Here is an 8,605-nt window from a genome sequence, read left to right as displayed (position 1 = left end):
CCCATAGTAACCTGGAACTGTGCTGCTTTTCTACCTTACCCCTACCTTACCACCCCCCCTCAATCTCTGCCTCCAAGTAGTTAAGATTTACAGGCTTCAGCCACTGCTACTGGCCTATATAATATATTTCTGGCAACAATTTTATACAGGAAACACAGTTTTAGGAGTTGGAGGCTTGGTTCATGTGGTAGAGCGCCAACCATGAGCTAAAGCATCAACTCCAATGGAGTTGTTAGCGTTGTTTTTCTGCTCTTTTTTTTTTTTTTCAGGGAAATTGTTGTTTTATTATAAAAGGTATCATCACAAAGGACACGGAGAAGAGATTCATGGAGTGAGTGGTGTGAGAAGGGTGTCAAGTTCCATGGCTTTTCTGTACCTGTCTTAGTAGTTTGAACCTGGTAGCAGGTTAATTTCTGAGACAGGTCACCTTCTTTTGGGGGATACTGCCACAGCGCCTAGGAAGCACTTCGCTACTGAGTTGTTACTCTGCCAGATTCACAGAAAATTATTTTCTTGAGGTGCTAGGGATGGAACTGGTAGGTAAATGCAGTACCATCAGACTATATCCCCCAGCCCTTATGCAGGCCAACATAAAAAGTTACTTGATATTAGCATCTCGTCTACCCCTTGTTTTTTGGGTTGCTGGTCCTGGGATTTGAACTCAGGGGATAGGTGCTCTACCACTTGAGCCACAGCTCTGCTTCCATCTTTCTGGAAGTTAACGGGAGTTAAGTCTCCCAGACTGTCTTGCCCAGGTTGGCTTTGAACTGCACCCCTCAGATCTCAACCTCCAGGGTAGCAAGGATTACAAATAGGAGCCATAGGTCTTTCTCGAGTTTCTAAAGACCCTGGACTTGTTGGTATCCATCAATTGGCTCTGGGTTTAGAATATAGGCATCCAACTTTCTTGAGAAATTCCCTGTAGGAAGTGAAGGGCACCGAGGGCCTTCTCCTAGACAGGAGGGAGCCCCGCTGTGGGGATTGCTGGGGGCCACCCCCAGAGCTGTTATGCTACCAGGGCAGAAGTGGTCCCACAGGGTCAGGACTACACTAGCTTGCCCAATAAACAAGAAATCCTAGAGTGTGAGTGGAGCACAAACCCAAGGGCTTTTACTTACAATAGCCTCTCCCATCTTCATCTATACCAAAATAAATAGAGACTTCCTGCAGAAGGCAGTGGAGTCCTACTGAGTCTTGTGCGGTGAAGACTGTGCTAATGATGCTGAAAGGCCTCAGTCGTCCTCATCTTCCTCAGACTCAGGAGCACTCCAGGCAGGTCATCTTCCATCGGCTGGAATCTCCCGGACTGCGCATCCCACATGTATTTGATGGTCACCTTGAACTCAGCCATCTCATACCTAAAGAATTTCAGAACTCGGGGCTGCTCCGTGTCAGCACATCCCCCTCCTTGCACACCTCCTAGTCAGACAGCAAGGTCACCACACCTTTTTTGAGGGCAGTAGGCAGGCCTAGCTGCCTCAACTGTGGCTCCATGGAGTGGGGGAACTGCTGCAGAGGCCCTGGGGCCAGGCTCACGGTGAAAGCTGCTCGGGCCAAGTCCATCTGTGTGTACTTCGTGAACCACTCATTCACTTCATCCTTTGTGCGGCTGATAAAAAGAAGACCAACTCCACCCCTCAACTTCTTGCTGACCTGGTGCAGGTTGTCTTTGTATTCGTCAGATGGGCTTCGTCACAAGGCCACCATCATCACCTTGTTTTTGCCAGGCATTCCGGATGCCCTTCAGCTTGCTGTTTCTCATGTTGGCCACAGAGAAGATGAAGAGCTACTGGCACGTGTCTACGCCTTTCCGAAGCTCTTCTGTCAGGTTCTGTTTCAGTTCCAAGCCTTTTTTGGTGGTTTTGGTTAGGGACACTTTCTTGTCCCTCTTGGATTTAGGCATTGCGCTGGGGACACGTGCGGCCGCAGCCTGTTTTTCTGCTCTTTCATTCATCTCCTGCTCTCGAGGCGCAGTTTTCCAACAGTATTAAGTGTATTGGAGTGGCTGTAGGTCTTTGAGACAGGAGTCTACCTGCAGACCTCAGGTCTCCAAAAAAAAGTCTCCCAATTCAAACCTCTCAAAAGATGGCTTCTCTGTTTTCTCTGAACTGAATTCCAGGAAAACACGATGTACAGTGATTTATGCCAGAGTAGACATAGGAACCAGAATGGATGGACAGAGACCAAGAGAACTGGGACAAGAGGTCCAAGTTCAAAATCAAAACCTGGTCAATGCTTCATGGATCAGAGAGCCCAGGCTGTCCCATTCCAACTTTACCTTCAGCAGAAATGTTGGTAATACGGTTTTTACATTCACCCATTTGATCCAACTCTCAGCAAACACCAACTCACCAGCTATGATGTGAGTGTGCCATCTTAGAAATAAATCCCCCAGTCTCAATCAAGGAACTACAATTAATACCAAGTAGAACAGAGATGAGCTGTTTCCTCCAGGCCCTGCCTAAATTGGAAGAAAACAAAAACAAAGGTAAGCCAATGTGTTGATTAATCACAACTTTCTAGAACAGTTTAATACACAGCAATAGAAACTTTACACTACTCTATTGATTCTGGCTCTTCAATATGTCTTTCATTTTTTTCCTCTGCTCCATCTCTGTTCTATTCACTCATTTCCTCATGTCTACAGTGGACAGACTTCAGTTGCTTTCTGCCTTTGCATTGTTTTCTCCTGCTTCCCTTCTGCATCATCCCAACATCACATCTCTAATATTCAGCATGGCTTTTTAAAAAATGCAGCTGCTTAAAATCCTCCAGTTATCTTCCCCTCAACTCTTAGCATAAAATCCAATTTTCTTTACTGGGCAAAAACACCAACAAAGGATCTTTCATAATCAAGACTCTGCTTACTGGTTCTGCTTCCAAAACAGTTCCCTCTTTCCACAGTCATATGACCTCCTTCAGTTGTCCAAATGGGTCACGCAATCTCAGGGTTCTGTGCATCTGAAGAAGTTCTTTCTACTTTGTCATTGGTTCCACCTCTATCAGGCTAATAGTAACTACGGGCAGTACAAGCTTAGCTCAGGCACCATCTCCTTTGGAAAGCATTAATTTCTCTTTCTCCTCCTCCAACCTCACCTCCAACCTTTCTTTTTCTCCTTCTTCCCACAGCTACCTTAGAAGGGTGCCTATGAAACCACTCATGCATCTCCACAGATTATGCTAATATATTGGCATACTTATAGGCCTATTATGTTTTAGTGTCACATTCTATTTCATTTTTTTCTGTGTCAGTCATGGGGCTTGAACTCTGGGCCTGGGCACTGTCCCTGAGCTCTTCAGCTCAAGGCTACTGCCGTACCACTTAATCTACAGTGCCACTTCGGGTTTTCTAGTGATTCATTGGAGATAAGAGTCTCACGGACTTTTTAGTTCCTGAGGCTGGCTTTGAACAGCAATCCTCAGATCGCAGCCTCCTGAGTAGTTAGGATTACAGGTGTGAGCCACCACACCTGGTAGTGGCTTGTTGCATTTAACATGATAATTTCCGGTTCCATACATTTTCTTGAAAGTGATATGAATTTATACTTCCTTATGGCTGAATAAGATACCATTGTGTGTATGTACATACACAATGTTGTTTCAGTCTGTATTTCGCTGATATCTTACCTAAATATATTTATCTAATATACTGAACATTTAAAACATATTTTAAGCCATTTGTCTTCTTTTGAGAACTGTTAGTTCTGTTCATTTATTTGCTCTTTTAGTGGTTCAGTTTTTTAATCATTTATAGGTCCTATTAACTCTGTCAGATGAATAGCTAGCAAAGATTTCTCTCCCATTCTTTAGGCTGTCTCTGATAATCCCAGTTAACCTAGTAATTGTGTCCTTTGTGATGTAAATTTTTTTTTAATTTGAAGCAATCCCATTTGTCAATTATTTCCTGAGCTATTGGAGTTCTATTCAGGAAGTTGTAAGCTGAAGTGGTCCTGGGGTAGTTCTAAAGTTTCAGGTCTTCATTAAGGTCTGTGATCCATTGTGAACTGGTTTCTGAACAGGGCAAGGCGGTAGGTGTCCAGTTTCAGCACTCTACAAATGGATATCCAGTTTGCCCAGAACAATTTGTTAAATAGGCTGTCTTTTCTACAATGGATTGTTTTGGGCACCTTTGCCAAAGCAGCTGTAGCTATTTAGGATTATTTATGGGTCCTCTAGCCTAGTCCATTGATCTGCATGTCTGCTTTTATGGCAATTCCATGCTGCTTTTGTTACTATGGCTCAGTAGTATCATTTGAATTCAGAAAAAGGCATAGCTCCAGTATTGCTCTGTTTGTCTAGGATTACTTTGCCTGTTTGGGATCGTATGTTTTCACTTAAAAGTTTATAATGAATTTTTCCACTTTTATGGGGAATACCATTGGGATTTTGGTGATGATCGCATTAAAACTATAGATTACTTTGGTAATGTGGCTATTTTCACAGCCTATGAATATGAGTTCTTTTTTTTTTTTTTTTTTTTTTTGCCAGTCCTGGGCTTGAACTCTGGGCCTGAGCATTTGGACTTTTTCAAGGCTAGAGCTCTACCACTTGAGCCTCAACACCACTTCTGCCTTTTTTCTATGTATGTGGTACCCAGAAATCAAACCCAGGTCTTCATGTATGCTAGGCAAGCACTCTACCACTAAGCCAAACTCTCAGCCCTGTTCTTTTTATTTTCTAATACCCTGTTTAGTATTTTATCATTTTCATTTCTTTCTTCCTTCGTTTCTTCCTTTCTTTCTTTCTTCCCTTCTTTCTTTCCTTTCTCCTTCCCTCCTTCTCTCCCTCCACCACTCTCTCTTTCTTTCATCTAAAACCAGGACTCAAACTCTGTCCCTGAGGCTTTTGCTCATTGGTTAGTGCTCCACCCACTGAGTCACACCTCCATCTCATTGTAGACTTACATCCACAAACTTTCTGGAGAATAGTAAGAATGTGATTCTACTCCAGATTTATTCTTCACAGTGCTTGCTATTGGCATATAGTGAAGCTACTGGATTTTGGGTGTGCTGGTTTTGTATCCTGATACTTTGCTAGAAATAACCATCACATCTAGAAGTTTTCTTGTGTAGTCATTAGGCTCCTCTCATCTGCAAATATGAACAATTTGACTTCTTCCTTTCCTATTTAGACCTGTTTTATTTCCTTCTTTTGGCTCATTGCTCTTGCTAGAAATTCAAGCAAAATACTAAGCAAGACTCCATTCTAGTACTCTAACTTCACCCAGAGTAAGACTGGTATTGTCTTTTTTGGCTAAATCTCCAAAGCACAGCACATGACTGAACAAACTCCAGTCAGTACAATCCAGAATAGTTTGTCGAGTAAATGAATATAAGTCATTGTATATGTCCAATTTCCATACATCCTGAAAATTGTTCAGTGCCCTAAGACAGAGGAGATTTGCTGGAGACTATTTACATAAGGAAACTGCATGTGAGTTAAGTAAAAGTAAAGCATTCTAGGAGATTTGGGAGGTGCATATTTAGCTTTCTCTGTTGGAAGCAAAAACTAAATTTAGGGAAGCAGGCAGTTATTAATCAAGTCCTAGCCCTTTGGGCAATTGTTTTAGAGGCTATTGTTTGGCTTCCTGGATCTTACTAGAGATAATGGTGTGACTTCCTGTAGCTCTGATTTATGCCTGGCTGACTTCCTGGGCCTGGGCTAATGGCCACAATTATGGTCAACACTCTCTTTTACATACAGCATGCTAGTTATGTTTGTACAGTTAATCTCTTGATTGAGGCTCCTTCCCCAATCTATATCAAGAACCAGATTTTCACTAGGGGAAAGTGAAGGAAAGAGTGACATTGTGCAAGAAGAATTATATTCATTACTTGACCCATGGAATTGTAACCCCTCTGTACAACACCATAATCATAACAATAAAAACATATTTTGAGAAAAGAGAAACCAATTTTCAAAGATAGTTGAGAAAGTGTCTTTCTAGCTAAAATGCTCATTGCCTTGAGGGCTGATTCAAATCCAATCTGTATTTGGAGACTCCAATCCAACTAGAGTGGTATTGAAGATACTAAAAAAGAGAAAAGCAACTTCTATCCAGCTCAACCACACAGTCCTCAATTTGAAGGCTTCCCTTGTAGTCAGAGTAACAACCTGTGAGGTGAGCCTGCTTAATACCCACATGCAACTGAAAACTTGTAAGAAATTAGGAATGGAAATATTCTTCTTCCTTAGGCAAGAAACTAGCTAGAAAACCTAGCTAGATTTCACATATGAAATGATCCTTGCAGACAGGGATATTATCTAAGGAGAATCAGAAATCCACAAATTCATGGAAGGGCACATTTTTTAGGCTGAATTTAAGACTTGGAAAGTGTGCCCACGAAATAATGAAAGAAGAACAAGATTCTAGACTGTTTGAACTTTGTAGAAATTCCCATTTTAAAGTAGAGCTGAAGTTGGGCACTGATGGCTCATGTCTGTCATCCTAGCTACTCAGAAGGCTGAGCTCTGAGGAACATGAATCAAAGACAGCCCAGGTACTAAAATCCGTGAGACTCTTATCTCCAGTTAACCACCAGAAAACTGGAAGTGGCACTATGGCTCAAAGTGGTAGAGCGCTAGCCTGGAGGTAAAAAGTTCAGGTCAGTCCCCACGACCAACACACATACATAGGTACATACATACATACAGTAGATCTGAGTGTATATTACTTACTTGCAGTCCAACTATTTTCCACTTGGCAGGCTGAGGGTAGAAGATCACAAGTTCAAACTCAGCCTGGGACATACTACCAGCCTCCTCCATCTCAAAAGAAAGAAATAAGAATAATAAAATTAAATAAACAAAAAGAATAGAAAGCGTAAAAGCAAGAAAGGTTCTTAATCACCAATCTGACAAAGTTATCATTCAATTTTCACAGTATATGTTCATAAACTTTAATTACTGGAGTTTAAAGGGAGTAGCACAGATGGAAAGACTATCTTAAAATGTAAAGTGACAGATGTCTATACATATTAAAATTCTGTAATCATAAGTATAGTTCATTAATTATCAGTTCTTGGATCTTAAAATAGGAATGATATTTATTCACAAACATTCAGCCATTTAATGAACTGAGGAAAATAAGATATAACAAGCACTGGCCTTTTTAAGGTACTATTTTACTTTTAATAATCATGCAATTGCAAGTATTGTGTGGATTCTTAATACATTTTTATAGTATGAATATTTCAAACCAGAGTTTAATTTGAGTTTACCTGTACTTAATTTCTTTGTTTCCACAAGTCTATTCTACTAGATTCAAGTCGACATTTCGTTTTATTCTACTCTATTTCATGTAGATCACCTGCTTTTATTCTCATTATTTCTCTCAGTACTCCATTAAATGCTTACCTTTTCTATTTCTCAATTGTTGGAAGAGAGAGAGAGAGAAAGAGAGAGAGAGAGAGAGAGAGAGAGAGAGTGTGTGTGTGTGTGTATCTACTGCCCAAGCATCAACAATGTAGTATTTTATTCTCTTTCACTTATATTTTAAACTATCCTTTGTTTCCTGTTCTTTCTTCAGTGTCTCATTCATTGAATTTTCATTTTCCTTTTTCTCTTTTCTTAGGCTAGAACTCAGGGCCTTGCACTCTTCCATTTGTGTCAAGTTTTCAGCCCTTTTTTTTGGCTGGTCATTTTTGAGCTAGGATCCAGCTTTTTTATTAGATTGCAATCCTCCTATTTGTGCCTCCACAGAGCCAGGATGCAGGTATACACTATCGCGTCCAGCTTTTTATTAGTTGAGATGGGTGTGAGGGGCTCGTGATCTTTTTACCCTGGATGGCCTTGAACTGCAGTCCTCCTGATCTCAACCGAGCAAGTGCCTGGGACTATAAGTGCGAGCAATTACACCTGGTGCATTCCATGATTTTCTTTTTTCTATTACTTCCCCTCTTCTATCAATTATTTTCTTCCTTAGCACAATGACAGACAAGCAAGCCAACAAACCAAGTTTAGGTAATTATATTATAAATAAATACCTGTTGGCCTATTGTTTGCCCACCTTCCTTCCTTCCTTTCTTCCTCCTTTTTTCCCCTGGCCCACCTCCTTTTCTTTGTTCTGCAGTACTACTGTTCAGTCTAATGCTCATGAGGAAGGGAACTCTACTCCTTCAGCCACACCTCCAACCTTTTTACACTAGTTATTTTTGAGATAAGAGTTCACCTAGATAGAGCTAGACTACTATCATTCTTTTCTTTTCTTTTCTTTTTTTGGTTGTGGGGCTTGCACTGTCCCTGAGCTCTTCAGTTCAAGGCCCAACCCCTTGAGCCACAGCGCCACTTCTGGTATTCTAGTGGTTAAATTGGAGGTAAGAGTTTCACTGACTTTAGTACTCCGGTTGGCTTTGAACCTCAATCCTCAGATCTCAGCCACCTGAGTAGCTAGGATTACAGGGTGAGTTACCATGCCTGGCTCTATCTTCTTTTTATATGTCATAGATGGAATGGCAAGTGTGTTCTACCACACACACCAGCTTTTTGTGTTGACATGGGGACTTCCAAACTTTTACTGGAGCTAGCTTTGAACTGCAATCCTGATTTCAGGCTCCAGAGCAACTAGGATTTTAGGCACGAGTGCCGTGCCCAATGCTTAGCTTTA

General features: G+C 41.3%; 1 pseudogene; it reads right to left on the bottom strand.

Moving 5' to 3' along the window:
• Positions 1-1,232: 1,232 nt before the first annotated feature.
• LOC150049284 (mRNA turnover protein 4 homolog pseudogene) lies at positions 1,233-1,903 on the bottom strand (annotated as a pseudogene).
• Positions 1,904-8,605: the final 6,702 nt, after the last annotated feature.

This window comes from Megascapheus bottae, chromosome 20 (genome assembly GCF_031878675.1).
Source record: "Megascapheus bottae isolate mThoBot1 chromosome 20, mThoBot2.hap1, whole genome shotgun sequence".
Classification (NCBI taxonomy): domain Eukaryota; kingdom Metazoa; phylum Chordata; class Mammalia; order Rodentia; family Geomyidae; genus Megascapheus; species Megascapheus bottae.
This window is presented reverse-complemented; position numbering and strand designations above follow the sequence as displayed.